A 17,405-nucleotide genomic window follows, 5' to 3' on the forward strand; every position below is an offset into this window, starting at 1 on the left:
TAATCTTATTCTCTTCAAGTAAAGTGCTCTGATACCCACTAGGGTCACGTTCGTGCTATCTCTGGTACCCTTTGGGACCTTCACTGGCACAGAATTGAGAACCGGACTAAATTTAAAGCCCTGTGCTTCACGCATAAAATTAAACTTGGTATAGCTCCGCAGTATTTAGGTTCTTTAGTCCAGTCCTATCACCCTACACGCCCGCTTAGATAATCTTCCCAGGCCAAATACTCAGTCTCAAGATTTAAATCTGCCCGCATGGGGGGCCACTCCTTTTCTTATCTGGCACCTGTACTATGGAACACCCTCCCTATCTCTCTTCGTCATGAACCTAATCACTCTGGTTTCCATAAAAGCCTTAAGACCTGGCTATTTAACCAGTAATTTTGACTTCTGATGCCTGTGTCTCTGGCGCCGGGAAACCTCTGGGTAGCTGTGCGTCCTACAAATTTAATTTAATAATAAAAATAATAATACAGAACTTTATAAATAAATAAATAAAATAAAATCCTGTGAATTAAACATTACATCTCCTTCACTTCAACAACCCCCCACACACAATGCACCCTCTCACCTGTAAGCACTGCATTTTCTTTAACTTCTGCCCTTCCAATACTTTGATAGCTGTGTAACCCCTTCACACACTTTGGTTATACAATTATAATTGACACACATGACCATTAGTTTGTACTCTTTGTAGAGGGGCCAAGGATTGGATGAGCACATGTTCTGAACCTTTTATGACCTACTGACAGGCCTTGCGAGAAATGCGCACTGCATTCGGCCTGAATGCCACATCTTTCAGTCGGGGCCAACACACAAACTGAACTCACACAACTACATAGGAGCGACTCTCTTCACACTGCATACCTGCCAACTCACACAGCGCACCGTGTGACACATGATATCGGCTCCCATCACACGGTCTCCCGTGAGAAGCCGTTATCACACTGGTTTTCCAGCTCGTTTTCTAAGGCTTTGAATTGCTGACATCCATTAAGGGATGTAAAAATACCCCAGAACATTTGCACCAGCCTCAGCATGCATTTTTTGGGGGGTAAGGAGGGAGGAGGGGTTTGGGGACGGGGTGGGGTTCAAAAGTACCTTATAGCTGTACACCTACCCCTGTCAGTAAGGAGGAACTGCTGGGTGAATGCATTCTACGGAGCAGCGTGTGCGGAGGAGTGTGGTGGGCCGTCTGAGGCCTGGAGACTGAGCTCACTTTGGAAAAAAGCACGCCAACACCATTTTCTCAATAGACTGTCTTTTTTGACACTGTGGTGCTATTCACATAAACCCAGTAATCTGTTCTATGGTGGATAAATCTTTATGAGCCTCCAGTGTTAACTGGACTCTGATATACACGTTATATGCATCGCCTGGGCCCACTGCAGTGAACATAGCACCTTTTTGGCGGAATGGAAGGTAGCGATTTTGTTGTATGGACGTTGCCGCCTTGTTATACCTGCGGCCTGGAATGAAACCCTCGCACCCTTGCTAACAAGTAACTCTACCCTCCCCCTGAAGGTTCGAGAGGCACATAACACCCCGGCTGTTACCAATACTGCTGAAACAGACAATATACCAGCGTACACAGTGTCACCAATAGCCTCTTTACTTATGTGAATACCCGCGCGGAAAGCGCGCACCTCTAGCTTGTACTGCTACACCCTCAATTGGGCAGATAATACACTGGAACCACCTTTCTACACATTCTCCTGCAGTAGCTACGCCAACTGCGAGGAAGAAAACAAAAGCAAAAAACCAAAACATACAAAAAAAATGGGCAAGCCCGACGGGAGATAACCTAGGCTCACATTCAAAGCCAAAAAGACCACTACACGATCCACCGCCGCAGATTCTGACCAGGCCGGAGTGGACCAAGCGTCGGGCCCCTCATTATCCTTCGGAGGCGACGTGAAGATACTACTTCTGGCAGTTCAACATCAACATAGCCTCAATGACCTTTCAGGGAAAATGGACACACTGAACAATCGCCTGGATTTCCTTGTTTAAAAAGTTGATAAACACGATGGGCAACTGAAAGAAGCAGCGCGTCGCATATCAGAAAATGAAGATGCCACGTCGCAGATGCAGCAACAGATATCACAAATGGATAAATTCCTCAAAGTCATTGCAGCGAAGAACGAAGACATTGAGGCGAGAAGTCGCCGCAACAATATTCGAATTATTGGAATTCCCGAAAGTACCAAAACGGGGCGCATGGAGGATTATGTAGAAAGACTCCTCACAAGTTCCTTTGGCTCTGAATCCTTATCGCCGCAACTTGTAGTGGAGCAAGCACATCGCTCCCCTGGTCCTCGACTGCTGCCAGGAGAGACTCCTAGACAATCATAGCCTGACTCTTGAATTATCGGGAACGAGACGCACCATTGAAGAATGCCCGGGAACAGAAACCGCTGCAATTTGAAGGCTTCACTTTCAGCATCTATCTGGATTTCACTGTGGCTGTTCAAGAGGCGCGCCGGAAGTTCCTTCCCATCAAGCAGAAGCTGCGTAAAGCTCAAATAGAATATGCCTTCATGTATCCCGCTCGCCTTCGGATCTCGAGTCACGGTAAACATATATTCTATACGAATCAACAACACGTTGAGGCCTTTCTGAAGGCCAACCAACAACGTTCACCGAGACACGACAATACCTCCCGCCCCCCTACTTTGCCTCTGGAATGACCCTAAAAAATCCATGGAACTGTAATATGAAAGCCTGGGGTTTGCTGTCTCACTCGCATAAGGTTTGATGGGGTGGTACCCGGTGACGATGGAGGACATAACATCGACCCCATTCCTGATGTTACACATTCCACTCTTCGGATGAGGCTTCCTGTACATGAGATGGTCACAGACAGTTAAGTGCCCGGCTGGGCTTTGAACACTGATAGTGGCTATACATACGATTTTTGATGTTTCCGTTTATTCCTCAGGTAGTTTTATACTCTGTATCGCCTGGCACCCTCCCCCGCCCCCACTGCGGACCCCTAACCGTCACTTGGTTTCACTTGGGGGTTATTCAGCAGGTAGAGGTTGAGTTCTGGAAGGTTTATGGCCCACTGGCACCCCCCCCCCTTATGGGAGATCCCCCGAAATGGTTGATTTCTATGTTGCTTAGATTTGTTCTTTTATTACTGCTCCACTGGGCCCCTTTGGCCCTACAGGAAGGGTTACAGAGTTTGATGGGTTTGGGTGGGCGACTGTATACCGGCACGTTTGGGGTGCTGTTGTGGGTGGGAGTGGTAGGGGAGTTTGTCAGCTACTGTGCAGCCGGCACTGTTGGGTTACTACCAGGGAAAGGTACTGAGATGGGAATGCCAAGTTTATGTAAAATGTATATCGTGCAGAAACTCACTAACGCATCAACATCTATCGACACAAACACACAGGGATACACACATAGTACTATACAGTTTAATGGTAAAACGTTTATGTAATGGCAGCTCACACAGAACAACTACGCATTAAAATGCTAACATGGAACGTCAGGGGATTATGTGATCCTCGCAAATGGAGGCAAATACTAGCATACCTCGATCGCCACCCATTACAGATAGCAATGCTGCAAGAAACACACACCGATCCCCGTCGCTCTAACTGTTTTGGTAGCAATTATAAATTGGCGTCCACCCGGGTGCAGTCTTCATATTTGTCATATTTTCGCGGTATTCTCATATTAGTTAAAAAGAACACACCCTTCATTCGAGGGAGCATGTACAGTGATCTAGCTGGACGGAGCTGCCTACTCTGGGGTACGCTGGGCACACAATCTGTCACCATAGCTTGTTGCTATGGTCCAAACACGGATGACCCACACTTTTTCAACACACTTTGGGGACAAATAATATAGGTCGGGTCTACACATGTTATATGGGGTGGAGATCTCAACACAGCCCTGCACTCGCTATGGATCATTCCAATCCTCTCCCGCACCATTACGCTAACACCCAAGATACTCTCACCGGACTATTTCTTAATCACTGTCTAATCAACATGTGGAGATATGTACACCCACATGACAAAGAGGGCACCTTCTACACAGCAGGTCACCTGACATGGTCAAGACATGATTATTGGATCTGCTCCTGCGGGGTAGCCCCATGGATCCTAGCTGTAGAGCATCTGGCCCGCACATGCTCGGACCATGCACCTGTATGCCTGGAGATGGCCCCCCCAATCTAATCATTGCCCCACGTTGTTGGAGACTAGTGCCGGAGGCACTATTGGATAGTCTTTTTTCAAGCCAAAATAGGAGACAAAATTACTGACTTCTAGGCCACAAACAAGGGTACGGTCACTCATGTGGGCACCATATGGGAAGCTTTCAAAGCCAGTATACATGGCTCCTGTATGGCAAAAACCTTTGGGGTACTCAAAGACATCCGTAGAAACCTGTATCGCCTAGAAACTGAGATAAAGCAACTTGAGAGAGCCATGGGAGGTGGGGGGCCTGGAGTGCAGGGGGTCACATTGTGAGACAAAATTACGGACTACACTAACACTGCAGATAGAGAAGTCAAATTCAGAGGCAAATACTTCATTGCCCGTCGATATGGTGAGGGCGAATGTCCTGGCCGAGCACTAGCAAACAACATTAGACAGCCTCGCTTCTCCAGCTATGTCATGGATGTGGTGGACAACCATGGGGTGCGTCACAGGGATGGCCTAGAAATTTTGAAGACCTTCACCACATTCTATACGGATTTGTATAGCACTCACCGTACCTCCCCACCCGACTTCTCCCCCTACCTAGAGGATATAGCATTGGGCTAGCTGGGTGACCAACAACAGGAGTTTCTGGCGGCACTGTACGAAGAGGATGAATTCCACGAAGCCATTAAGCAAATGCAATTGGGTAAAGCACCGGGATCCAACGGCCTTCCCATAGATTTTTACAAAACTTACATTGATCAACTCATACCGGTGTTAAAAGAAATATTCCTCGCGGCTCACGAAACGCAAATCCTGCCAGCTTCTATGAGAGAGGTGCTGATCACCTTGTTGCTTAAATCGGGTAAGCCTGCAGATCAATGTGAATCCTATAGCCCCCTCTCTTTTATAAACTCCGAAGCAAAAATTCTCGCAAAACTCATAGCAAATCGCCTTACCTTATTGATGGAAAAACTTGTTCTTCCAGACAAAGCGGGCTTTATCCCGGGTACGGTGACATCCCACAACCTTCGGACACTGTTCTCAATCCTTCAGGCCATTGACCCGCACTTACCTCTGGCAGCGGAGTTCCTCGATGCCACAAAGGATTTCGATTAAGTCGAATGGAATTACCTTTTTACTATTTTGCAATGTATGGGTCTCCCAGTGAGCTTTGTGGCGTGGATCCGACTCCTATACAGCAAAAATACTTCTAAATGGCCAAATCTCTCAATCGATTCCCCTCTCTCGTGGTACTCATCAGGGGTGTCCACTATCACCCCTCCTTTTTGCCCTTGCCATGGAGCCCCTGGCCACTAAGATTAGACAACATCACCATGATATAGGTCTTCAGTGCCTTCTCCATCCTGTCCTCATCTCCCTGTATGCTGATGACGTCACCCTATATATTAAGGAACCCATTGCTCTGTGAATTTGTTAAATTTGGGGGTCACTCTGGCATACACATCAACTAGGCCAAATCCCAAATCTTCTCTCTCACCCCTGCAGTCACACAGTTCACAATGGACTTCCCCATCGCATGGGTTTCGGATGATGTGAAATATTTAGGAATACAGGTCACGGCGGACCGTGAAGAGTTGATGATACTCAATTATGGCTGCACGATGGAACATGTCTCGGGATGCATCACGAGATGGATTGTGCTTCCCCTGACCATGGCGGGTCGAATCTCCCTGATTAAAATGGTCATACTTCCCAAATTCTTGTATCTATTCCTTAATATTCCATACGACCCCAGCCGTCATTTTTTTACATCTCTTCGATCTGAGTTGACTAGATTGGTATGGGGTGGCAAGCAACCTCGCATACAGTGGAATATACTCATGCGACCCTACTCACAGGGCAGTTTTGTCATTCCCAAATTTGAACTCAACTATATTTGCGCCCAGGCACATTATGCACACTTCTGGTTTCACCGCCTCGCTATACACCACATATATAATCCCTTCTAAGGGTAGAGGATCTGCGAGCCAGTGTTGCTACCGAACAAATTCAAAGACTGGCTTGATGATATGATACGAGGGCAAGACCAAACCTGTACATACGCTGAACTCATTCCACTTCCCTCGCGCCCGAGAGACATTTGGGGCCCACTTAAGTCATATTTACTTGCTCACCCAATGCAAATTCAACAGCCATCCCCAAACGCACACTCGCCCACAAATGCATGATCCACCGCACACATTATGCACTTTGGGCTAGATGTAGGTAATTTAAATTTACCGATTCTTAAATACCGAATTTTACTGATTCGGTATTTAAGAATCGGTAAATGTGATGTAGGCAATAAATCGGTAAAATTTACCAATTTGGTAATATTCCTTATTACCGAATCGGTAATACCGATTCGGTAATAAGGAATACCTTCCCATTCATTCCTATGGGCCAGGAGGCACGTAGTGATGAATGGGAAGCCATTCACTATTACCGATTCGGTAAATACCGAATCGGTAATAGCGGGAGAATATTCAAGGGTGGCAGGGTGTCAGATTGACAACCTGTCGCACCCCTGAATTGTGCATGTGTGCACATATGGTGCACATACGTGCCCTAGGGGCATGTATGTCTGCCACATGGCACTTTTAAAAAAGCAAATAATTGCTTTTTTAAAGGTATTCAGTATTTGCCACCAACTTGTAGTTGGTGGTAAATAACGAATCCTTAAAGCAAAAATGCACTCACTGAAGTGCTACCTACATAGGTTTGTAGGATTCGGTATTTTACTGATTCCTTAAAATAATGAATCAGTAAATTACCGAATCCTTATTTATTGCCTCCTACATTGGAAAGGGCTAAATACCAGTTGGTAACGGTGAAATTTACAGAATTTCACTGTTACCTACCGGTATTTGCCCACCTACATCTAGCCCCAAATTCCTTACACACCCGCCGTGGTCCTCCATTCGCTATTCTGAGCTTACAAGAGAGACACATTACCCTCCTCTAACCACCCTCCGATGTTCCATAACCTAGGTGCCGTTAAGGATGTATACGAGTCCCAATGTACTTTCGGCCACATGCATCATCGTGAGAGAATGCGATTTCTTATTTGCGATTTTTAGCGAATCGCAAATAAGAAATCGCAATATCGGATGCATCATAAAATTCGCATATTTTATGCGAATCGGTAAAAATCGCAATTTTTACCGAATCGCATAAAATATGCGATTTCTTAAGTGCGAATTCGCATTTTGCGATATCGCAAAATGCGAAATCGCACACATGATGCATCTCAATGAAGGTGCTGCCAGTGAGCCAGGAACACAATTAAGTACACCTGATGCACCATTTCAAATGCTTCAGAGTGTACTGGCAGTTGAAGCTGTGGCTGTTGGAGGTGGAGGAGCCTGTCTTTTTGTCCCACTGCAATGGATCCTGTGAATGCCTCAGAAGATAGTAACTGTAGGAAAAGGTCAAATTCAGTGACCTCGATATAGAGGAGGTGACTGCTAGGCAAGATCAACGCTTTGGCAAAATGTCCCTAAAAGTGCCAGAAGGAGTGAAAAGGAAGCTGTGGCTGGCTATCCAAGCCAAAGTCAACGCTGTAGGAGTGGCACATAGGGACATAACAAATCTGCAGAAAAGGTGGTATGATTTGCGCAGTCGCGCAAAAGAGAAAATGGCGACGCGAATGAAGATGGCCAAGAAGACTGGTGGGGGACCTCCAAAAGACAAGCCAAACAGGCCCCTGGATGATCTTGTGGAAGGGACACTTACTACAGAGGCAGTCATTGGCTTATTGGATATTGACACGTCGGACCTACCAGGAACCTCTCAAGGTAAGAGTGACTCATGTCATATTTATTAACTTCTTTGCCCTTGATAGACAATGGTAAATAATGTACATTTTCCCTTCCCTAAAATCGTTCAAACTAAATTAAATCCTGTGTTTTTAGACAGAAGCAGCAATGCATTGTGGTACTTGAAGTTCTAGTGAATAGGTTTACCAAAAAATGACAATCTTGTTCTACATACTAAAAGCACCTACTAATACAGTTTTAAAAGACACTTTTTAAAAAATAGTGCAGAGATCCAATGCACGTCAAAGAATACGTCAGCTGCCAGATTCAGACAGTGAAGTTACTCAAATTGAAAATGTTGTGGTCCAAGAGGCTCCCCAAAACCCAACTCCAGTGAAAACACAAGGTCACAGACGCCATAGACTGCAGCAGTTTTTCAGGCGCAGGAGACGTCAGGGTCAGCATAGATCCAATAATGAGGAGGACACCAGTGCCAGTGCTGTGGAACTAAAACTCCTCAAAATTCAACACCTACAAGGAAAGGATATTTGTGTTATCAAAAGGAAAATAAGTGGCATGACTGATGATGTGAGTGGCATTAACAGAAGTCTAATGGAGATATCTGAGCACATGGATAATGCAAATGAAATGACTGCTCAGAAGTTAGACAAAATTGCAATATCCTTGGACAAAATGTGTGCTAAAATGCATGCTCAAATCAAACAGTTTTGTCTATTCATACTTGTAGTAGGGTGATGAATAAAATGTGCATGCAGACTGCACAGCTGATTAGAAATGCAGTAACAATGCAGAAGGGCCTTAGACAATTTTGTACAGATATTTCAAAAGGTATGTCATCACTCATGTCTGCTAAAGAAAAATTGCTTAATGTGTCAATCTTTGACATGTCTGTTGGGGAGGACTGTACTCCAAGTAATGATGATGTACCAATGGAAGGGAGTTCTGGGAAAAATGTAGAACACCCTAGTATGAGGAAAAAGGTTAAAGGTACAATAATGCACAAGGGTAATGAAAATGTAACAAATGAAGCCTTAAGGGTCAGAGGGAGAAAGAAGTAGGTTGCTTTATAAATTGAGTATTGCCCTATTCTTTGAACATGAACTTGAGTTTCTGCTTATTATGAAAGTTACAACAAGAAATATATTGATTTCACCATGACTTACAATGGTGTTGGCCTAGATGTGAAAATCACTTTTTTTGACAACATTAATAAAAACAATTGCAAAATTATCACATTGTCTTTGGCATACCTGTATTAAAAGTAATGTTGTGTGATCTCAGCCCGCCTTCTCATTCCCTCTGCAGCGTCTGGACCATGTACTCTGGCTTGGGGTTGTGGGGGTTGATTGTCATTGTTGGGCATTTCTTCTTCAAAATCGAATTCTAGGCCTCTTTTAATTGCAACGTTGTGCAGCATGGCACAAGCAGCAACAATTGTACAGCAAACATCAGGGCGATATTGTCAGGAGCCTCCTGTTTTGTGAAGTATGCGAAATCTTGATTTCATCACTCCAAAAGTTCTTTCAATTACATTACGTTTTGATATGTGGGCTTGGTTAAACAGTTGCTCTTTACGAGTAGTTGAAGTCAGATAGGGAGTGAGTATGAATTATCTAATTCCATAAGCACTGTCACCTATAGGTAATGATGACACAAAATAGTAATTAGTACAGTGTATCTAAGATAATTCATTAACCATTGATAAGTTTTAAATAATGGATTTCTTACCTAGCAAATAACATCACCAAAATCTCCTGCCAACAGCCTTCCATGAATGCCACTTTGCTTGAAAATGTAGGAATCATGGGCACTACCAGGAAAGCTGGCTACCAGGTCAGTAATAATAGTTTTGGCATTACATATGGCTTGAATATTCAGAGAATGGTAACATTTTCTATTGCGAAAAATATACTCATTGTGTGAAGGAGGACAAATAGGAATATGTGTGCCATCTATCCAGCCAATCTCATGTGGAAAATGTGCCAAAATATAGAAATCTAACTTGGTTTGTAGTAAATCTTGTGCAGTACTTGGAAATATAATGTAATGCCTTATCCTATGAAGCATAGCATCTAGAACATTATTAAAAAATCTAGACAGTGAACTCTGGGACACACCACCAGCAATGGCTATGACACCTTGGAATGAACCTGAGGCAAGAAGGTGAACTGAGCAAAGCACCTGAACATGTGTGGGAATGGCTTGGGTCCTACGAGTATGCTTTTGTAAATATGGGTCCAGATCAGCTATCAATTCCATGATGCAATCACCAGTGAGCCTGTACTTGTCATATATCTCTGGATCTCTCTGGCCCAATAAAGTGATGCGCAACCTAAATATCCTTTCACTGATCATTCTCCTCCTAGCTGCAGCTCTCAATCTCTGCCTACGTCCAAATATGATGACTGCAGCCATGGCAAATGGTTCTGACATCCATTGGTGTTCCCCTTATATGCCTTTGTTATCACTGTCACCTGTTGTCCTTTAGCGAATAAAAATACCACCACCTCAGACCACTTCTTATTTTAAGAAATGCTATTTGCGATTTTGACATAAAATGCAAATAGCGATATTTGATGCATGCACATTTTTGAGACAGAAATGCGATTTCCACTTTTAGCGAATATTTTTAGAAATTCGCACATTACATAGCGATTCCTAAATTTGCGAATATAGCATGAATTTTGATGCATCCCAAAACATAGTTTTGGATTCGCAAACGGCCGAATTCTGCGATTCGTACCGTTTGCGAATGCAAAAACCAATGATGCATGTGCCCGTTAGTGTGTTCGATTGTGTTAATTTGCATGCCATTCTCACCGCCGATCTTTCAATGTAATACTAATGTTGACTGTAACATAGATAGACCAACTGTTTAACATGTATTGACATTACAATACAAAAATATATATCTTTTTTTAAAAGATGTGTTTTGGCAGCAATACTTGCGTCACAATGCAAGACACGTACACTTGGACTTTTTTGCTGTTTCAAGGAGGCACTTGCATTGCTGACGCACAACCTCTGATTTTCGTTTATCTAGGCTTAATACTTCCTTTACGTCTCTTCTTGGCTCATTACAACCCTTCGCCAAGCGCCCTTCGCCAAGCGTATCGCCATACGGCATGAGTCACACTCTGTGGAAAGCCTTACATTTTTTGCATCACATATGTGAGAAAATAAAGAACACTGGGAGAGGAATGCTGGCCAGGACACTGACATTCCAAGAGCGCAAGAGCAGCTGTGACCCCCTCTTTCACCTCGATTCTCAGAAATGCATCTGGCTTTACTCAAGTGAGGAAAAATGCTGACTCTTTTGCCTGTTTCGGTCCAGAAACAAATTAAGCTAAATGTGGTTTGGTGTCTTCGAGGGAGATGGGGTCTGGTAATTGACCTTGCACACATAATCTGGGGTTCAGTCTTGTCTTCAGCCCATGACAGGCAATCGTCTGATTGTAGGTAAATCACTTCACTTCTGTACAATCGTAGTAAGTAGATATAATATAAATTAATGTATTTGGTTTGTGCTGTTACATGTAATCTATTATCAATGTGTTCTTGTATTTTTCACCAGTCACCTTCGCATGGGCATATTTCACAGAATTATTTGTTTACTTAAATTTACAATCATACATACAATCATACTCCACTGAGGTTCAGAATTTATCAGGTGCGATACATAGCACCTATTCTGGGAATTTGGGGAATAACATGCAGATTTTGTTGCTTACTGTACCAACATTTGCATGCTTCGTTGAATTCCAAAGTATCCATTACTTAAAGGCCTCCTCCATCCCTAGCTGGAAGTCTGAAGTTCCATAATTGTAAGTGGGAAGGGATACATTTTTAAGGCATATTTGAGAGTCAACCCATCTCATACCGGGCCGTCCGGGGCCCGCAACATCTACCTGCCTGGTGGTATGTATTTGCGGCCCTGCTGGGGTGGGACTTGTTCCCCCAGCATTCACCGTGCCAGTAGAAGAGGGGCCAAGTGCTGCAGCTACTTAAGCACCAAAGGACTCCCGCAGCGCAGGATCTCATACCGAGCCGTTGAGGCCCTTAGCATCTCCCTTCCTGGTGGTGTGTGTTTTTGGCCCTGCTGGGGTGGGGCTCAGTACCCCAGCATTCACCATGTCAGTAGAAGAGGGGCAGGTGCTGATTCTATTTCAGCGCCAAGGAACTCCCGCTGCGCAAGGTGCACCTGGGTGCACCCTGGCCGTACCTGGACGAAGCTTGAACCAAGTGTCAGGATTCCCCCACCGTTACCCACCTTGCACGTTGTGCGACAGTTATCTACTGCAGCCAAAGTGGGGGACGAAGGTTGGGGTTTCAGAAGTCCCGTGAGACATCCGCCAGCTTCCGGCCTTTAGAAATCCTTGGAGGGGTATTACAGAAAGAATCCTCAGGTTGCCGGTCTAGTCTCCCGCAACCCATCGAAGGCGCGAGAACAGACTCGGCTGTGGAGTGTGTCGGCAGCGTTCTAAGCTGCGCACTTCAACAACGTATCTACAGGATTGTGCGTCATTCGCGCGTATGCTCTAGTTTAGTCAGGAGTTAGTGTAGGATTTGTTTCTCATAGAATGCGCTTTTGGCAAACAGGGTAATCTCATGTTGCTCAAGCGTCGGATAGTTAGTTAGGCTGTGACCAGTATTTGGCATACATTTGAGAATAAATAGAGAAGGAAAAAGCAATTAAGAAAACTCAAAAAGAAAGAAACTAAACTTCACTTACCTCTTCAACTTCCTCACGAAGATTTGTTGTATAAGAAGTACCTTTCTTCATCTGCAAAACAGCAAGTACTCCTGGAAAGAAAGAATTGTTTAATAATTGAATCTCTGGAATAATCAATAATTTACTAATTAATTAGCAAACATGTACATTTATACAGAAGAATAAAAAACACTAAAAGAGAATAGAAGAGGGGCAATGCCAAGCGAAAAACATGGTAAGTGAGAGAAAGGAAAAGAATAATGACAATAAAAATATTATAGAGTGTGAGTAGGGAAGTACATAGTGTTTAGTAATGATGTGTTGTTTTTGAATTACAGTTCACTAAATAGGCAGTACCAGAGAAACGCCCATACTAGTGAACCACAAGAAGCGAGGCTGTCTCTTATCTGTCCCAATCCCCTTTCCCCCGACGGGGTTCATCAGAGCTCTTGTGTCTAGAGAGCTCGGGTGAAGGCCTGTTGGAGGACTTGGGAAAATTCAGCATGCTTCTCCTGTGAGTGCTTAGAAAGTTTGTGAGTATTAAGTGGAGCCATGACACCAAGGTAGGGCCCCTCTGTGCCCGTCAGAGCCCGGAGGGGGCTGGGCTGAGCCACCCCTATTGGTTTGCTGACCGTCCGGGTTTGAGGTACATCTTTGGACTTGGTCTGTGGGAGAGGAGAGAACTTTAGTGTGGATCCTGCTACTGGGCAAAAGGAAATTAGGAGGTGGCGTGAACACTGCAACACCCCGGCCCCTACCTTGCTTAATAGAATGATCCAATGAGCTATGAGCACCATAAGCAATGAAATAGACCACACTAAAAAGGAGGATGTCCCTTACGGCAGTGGCTGAGTCAGGCAATAAAAACAACCCCCTTATTCCTCCTTGCCGCTCCACCCTAACGTTGAACACTTCCGAACTATAGCTCCTGGTTTACCCTGCCCCAAATACAGGAGAACTTACAGGTTTCAAGTTCAAGTTCCCCTGATAGCCCACCCCTACGGATGGTGACTAAGTGCTCCAAACGCCTTACTAGACATAAAGATTCAGAAAAGGGGGTGGTGATGGACAGAATCTCTGAATTAGGCAGAACACTCCTACCCAGTCAACAGATCAGGGCTTGATCCATCACCGTTTTTTAGCTCACTGCACCATCCCAGCTCAGAACCTGGCTACATGCAAATTAGTCTGTCCCTGGCCCAGTGCATCATGGGAACAGGGCAGACCAAACTACCAAGCCAATTCTTTTACTGGAAAGGAAACAAGCTTCCGGGGACCGGTTTCTGGCATTACAGCCGTCTTCGGCCCGGCTTGCTTGAATCCTGATGGTGCAGTGAGCAAGGGATTCACATCTGAGCATACCCTTCCACGCTTATGGTGGACAAAACGATTCAGAAAAGGGGGTGGTGATGGACAGAGTCTCTGAATTAAGCAGAACACTCCTACCCAGTCAACAGATCAGGGCTTGATCCATCACCGTTTTTTAGCTCACTGCACCATCCCAGCTCAGAACCTGGCTACATGCAAATTAGTCTGTCCCTGGCCCAGTGCATCATGGGAACAGGGCAGACCAAACTACCAAGCCAATTCTTTTACTGGAAAGGAAACAAGCTTCCGGGGACCGGTTTCTGGCATTACAGCTGTCTTCGGCCCGGCTTGCTTGAATCCTGATGGTGCAGTGAGCAGGGGACTCACATCTGAGCATACTCTTCCACGCTTATGGTGGACAAAACGATTCAGAAAAGGGGGTGGTGATGGACAGAGTCTTTGAATTAAGCAGAACACTCCTACCCAGTCAACAGATCAGGGCTTGATCCATCACCGTTTTTTAGCTCACTGCACCATCCCAGCTCAGAACCTGGCTACATGCAAATTAGTCTGTCCCTGGCCCAGTGCATCATGGGAACAGGGCAGACCAAACTACCAAGCCAATTCTTTTACTGGAAAGGAAACAAGCTTCCGGGGACCGGTTTCTGGCATTACAGCCGTCTTCGGCCCGGCTTGCTTGAATCCTGATGGTGCCGTGAGCAAGGGACTCACATCTGAGCATACCCTTCCACGCTTATGGTGGACAAAACGATTCAGAAAAGGGGGTGGTGATGGACAGAGTCTCTGAATTAAGCAGAACACTCCTACCAAGTCAACAGATCAGGGCTTGATCCATCACCGTTTTTTAGCTCACTGCACCATCCCATCGCAGAACCTGGCTACATGCAAATTAGTCTGTCCCTGGCCCAGTGCTTCATGGGAACAGGGCAGACCAAACTACCAAGCCTATTCTTTTACTGGAAAGGAAACAAGCTTCCGGGGACCGGTTTCTGGCATTACAGCCGTCTTCGGCCCGGCTTGCTTGAATCCTGATGGTGCAGTGAGCAAGGGACTCACATCTGAGCATACCCTTCCACGCTTATGGTGGACAAAACGATTCAGAAAAGGGGGTGGTGATGGACAGAGTCTCTGAATTAAGCAGAACACTCCTACCCAGTCAACAGATCAGGGCTTGATCCATCACCGTTTTTTAGCTCACTGCACCATCCCAGCTCAGAACCTGGCTACATGCAAATTAGTCTGTCCCTGGCCCAGTGCATCATGGGAACAGGGCAGACCAAACTACCAAGCCAATTCTTTTACTGGAAAGGAAACAAGCTTCCGGGGACCGGTTTCTGGCATTACAGCTGTCTTCGGCCCGGCTTACTTGAATCCTGATGGTGCCGTGAGCAAGGGACTCACATCTGAGCATACCCTTCCACCCTTTTGGTGGACAAAAACCGGTCCCCGGAAGCTTGTTTCCTTTCCAGTAAAAGAATTGGCTTGGTAGTTTGGTCTGCCCTGTTCTGAGCTGGGATGGTGCAGTGAGCTAAAAAACGGTGATGGATCAAGCCCTGATCTGTTGACTGGGTAGGAGTGTTCTGCTTAATTCAGATACTCTGTCCATCACCACCCCCTTTTCTGAATCATTACTAGACATAAGGCAAGCAAAAAGGCCACATAGTATACTCAAGCAAAAGAAACAAATGGTGGACAGAATGCTTAACAATGCAAACATTCACCCCCAGTCACAAAGATATGGTTTTAATCCATTGTTCTTTTGCTCATCACACCACTTCAGTTTGGACCCAGCCATAAGCAAATCAGTCTTGACCCTGCTCCTATGGGAACAGTCCAGCCCTGAACTGCCAAGCCAGGTCCTCTCTGGACTGGAAACAAGCATCCTGGGACCGATTTCGGGACTTCACACTTCATCAGCCAGACTAGCTTCAATCCAGTGGTGCAGTGAGCATGCAACCCACGTCGAAGCCTACCCTTCCCAATTAGGGCGACAAAAGCAAAAGAAACAAATGATGGACGGAATGCTGAACAATGCAAACATTCACCCCCAGTCACAAAGATCTGGGTATAATCCATTGTTCTTTTGCTCACCACGCCACCCCAGTTTAGACCCAGCCATATGCAAATCCGTCTTGACCCTGCTCCAATGGGAACAGCTCAGCCCAAACTGCCAAGCCAGGTCCTCTCTGGACCAAAAACAAGCATCGTGGGCCCGGTTTCAGGACATCACCCCTCATCAGCCAAGCTAGCTTGAATCCAGTGGCGCAGTGAGCATGGGACCCATGTCTGGGCATACCCTTCTGTTATGCCCTGCATAGCTTACTCATATCTTGTAGTTTACCTATCTTCTTGCTGCTCAGCCAGTGTGTGTGTTTAGTAGGGGTGGGCGTAGTGTGAGTAGTGGGGCTACGCGAAGCTCTGCGAAGTGGGGTGGGCGCTACACCCACTCACACACTTCATGTAGCCCCACTACACACCGCCCGCCTCCGTCCCGCCCTCTTCTACAACCCTATTTTTAGTATTAAATACAGTAAAATAAAAGAAAAAGAACTTACCTTGGATGCAGCGTCCTGGGGCTCCCTCTTCCTGTTGACGCGCCTATTCTTCAGACGAATGCGCATGTGTGGGCGCCCGCGCATGCGCATTTCTTTTGATTTGTGAAGAACCATAATATTCATAAGAAAGTGGGTCTTGATATGCTAGCTGTTAGAAATTGGGTTACTGGTTTACTGGGGTGTGAGCCCCTATTATAGACAGGAAATAATCGGCACCATTAGAGGTGAAAAGCTTTGATTACCTTTCATAAATGTGTTAAAAACAAGTGTTTATGGTCATTAATCATGGACCTGTGATAAAAGTCTTTTACACAGTGCTAGATGTAAACGTCTCTCTTCTGATACCCCGAACCCGGTCCCAGGATGCTTGTTTCTGGTCCAGGGAGGACGTGGCTTGGCAGTTCAGGCTGGAATATTCCCATGGGTGGCAGGGTTAAGACTGATGTGCATTTTGCTGAGTCCTTACTGGAAAGGCATGGCAAGCAAAAAACAATGTATTTGACCCAGATCTGTGACTGGGGGTGAAGGTTTGATTTGTTCAGCATTCCGTCCAGCATCTGTTCTTTTAACATTTTCCAAAAGTTTCATTTTCAGAATAGTAACTTAAAATCCAACTTTACCATTAAATTAGATTTTAAATTACAATTTAAATTACAATTTTATTTTAGTGTAAAAAGCTTATCTCTATCTGCTCCCAATCTAATATTAGTACTTACTAGGGGGCCGATTCTGATCCGGTAAAAAGCGCTCCGAAGAGCGTTTTTCCCATACGAATCGTACCCTGCAACGTCCCCCGTACGTACGACAAAGTACGATTCGTAGCAGGAGCTGGACTCCGTACGAATCGTACAGAGACCGTACGACTCTA

This window comes from Lissotriton vulgaris, chromosome 9 (genome assembly GCF_964263255.1).
Source record: "Lissotriton vulgaris chromosome 9, aLisVul1.2, whole genome shotgun sequence".
In the NCBI taxonomy this organism is placed as follows: Eukaryota; Metazoa; Chordata; class Amphibia; order Caudata; family Salamandridae; genus Lissotriton; species Lissotriton vulgaris.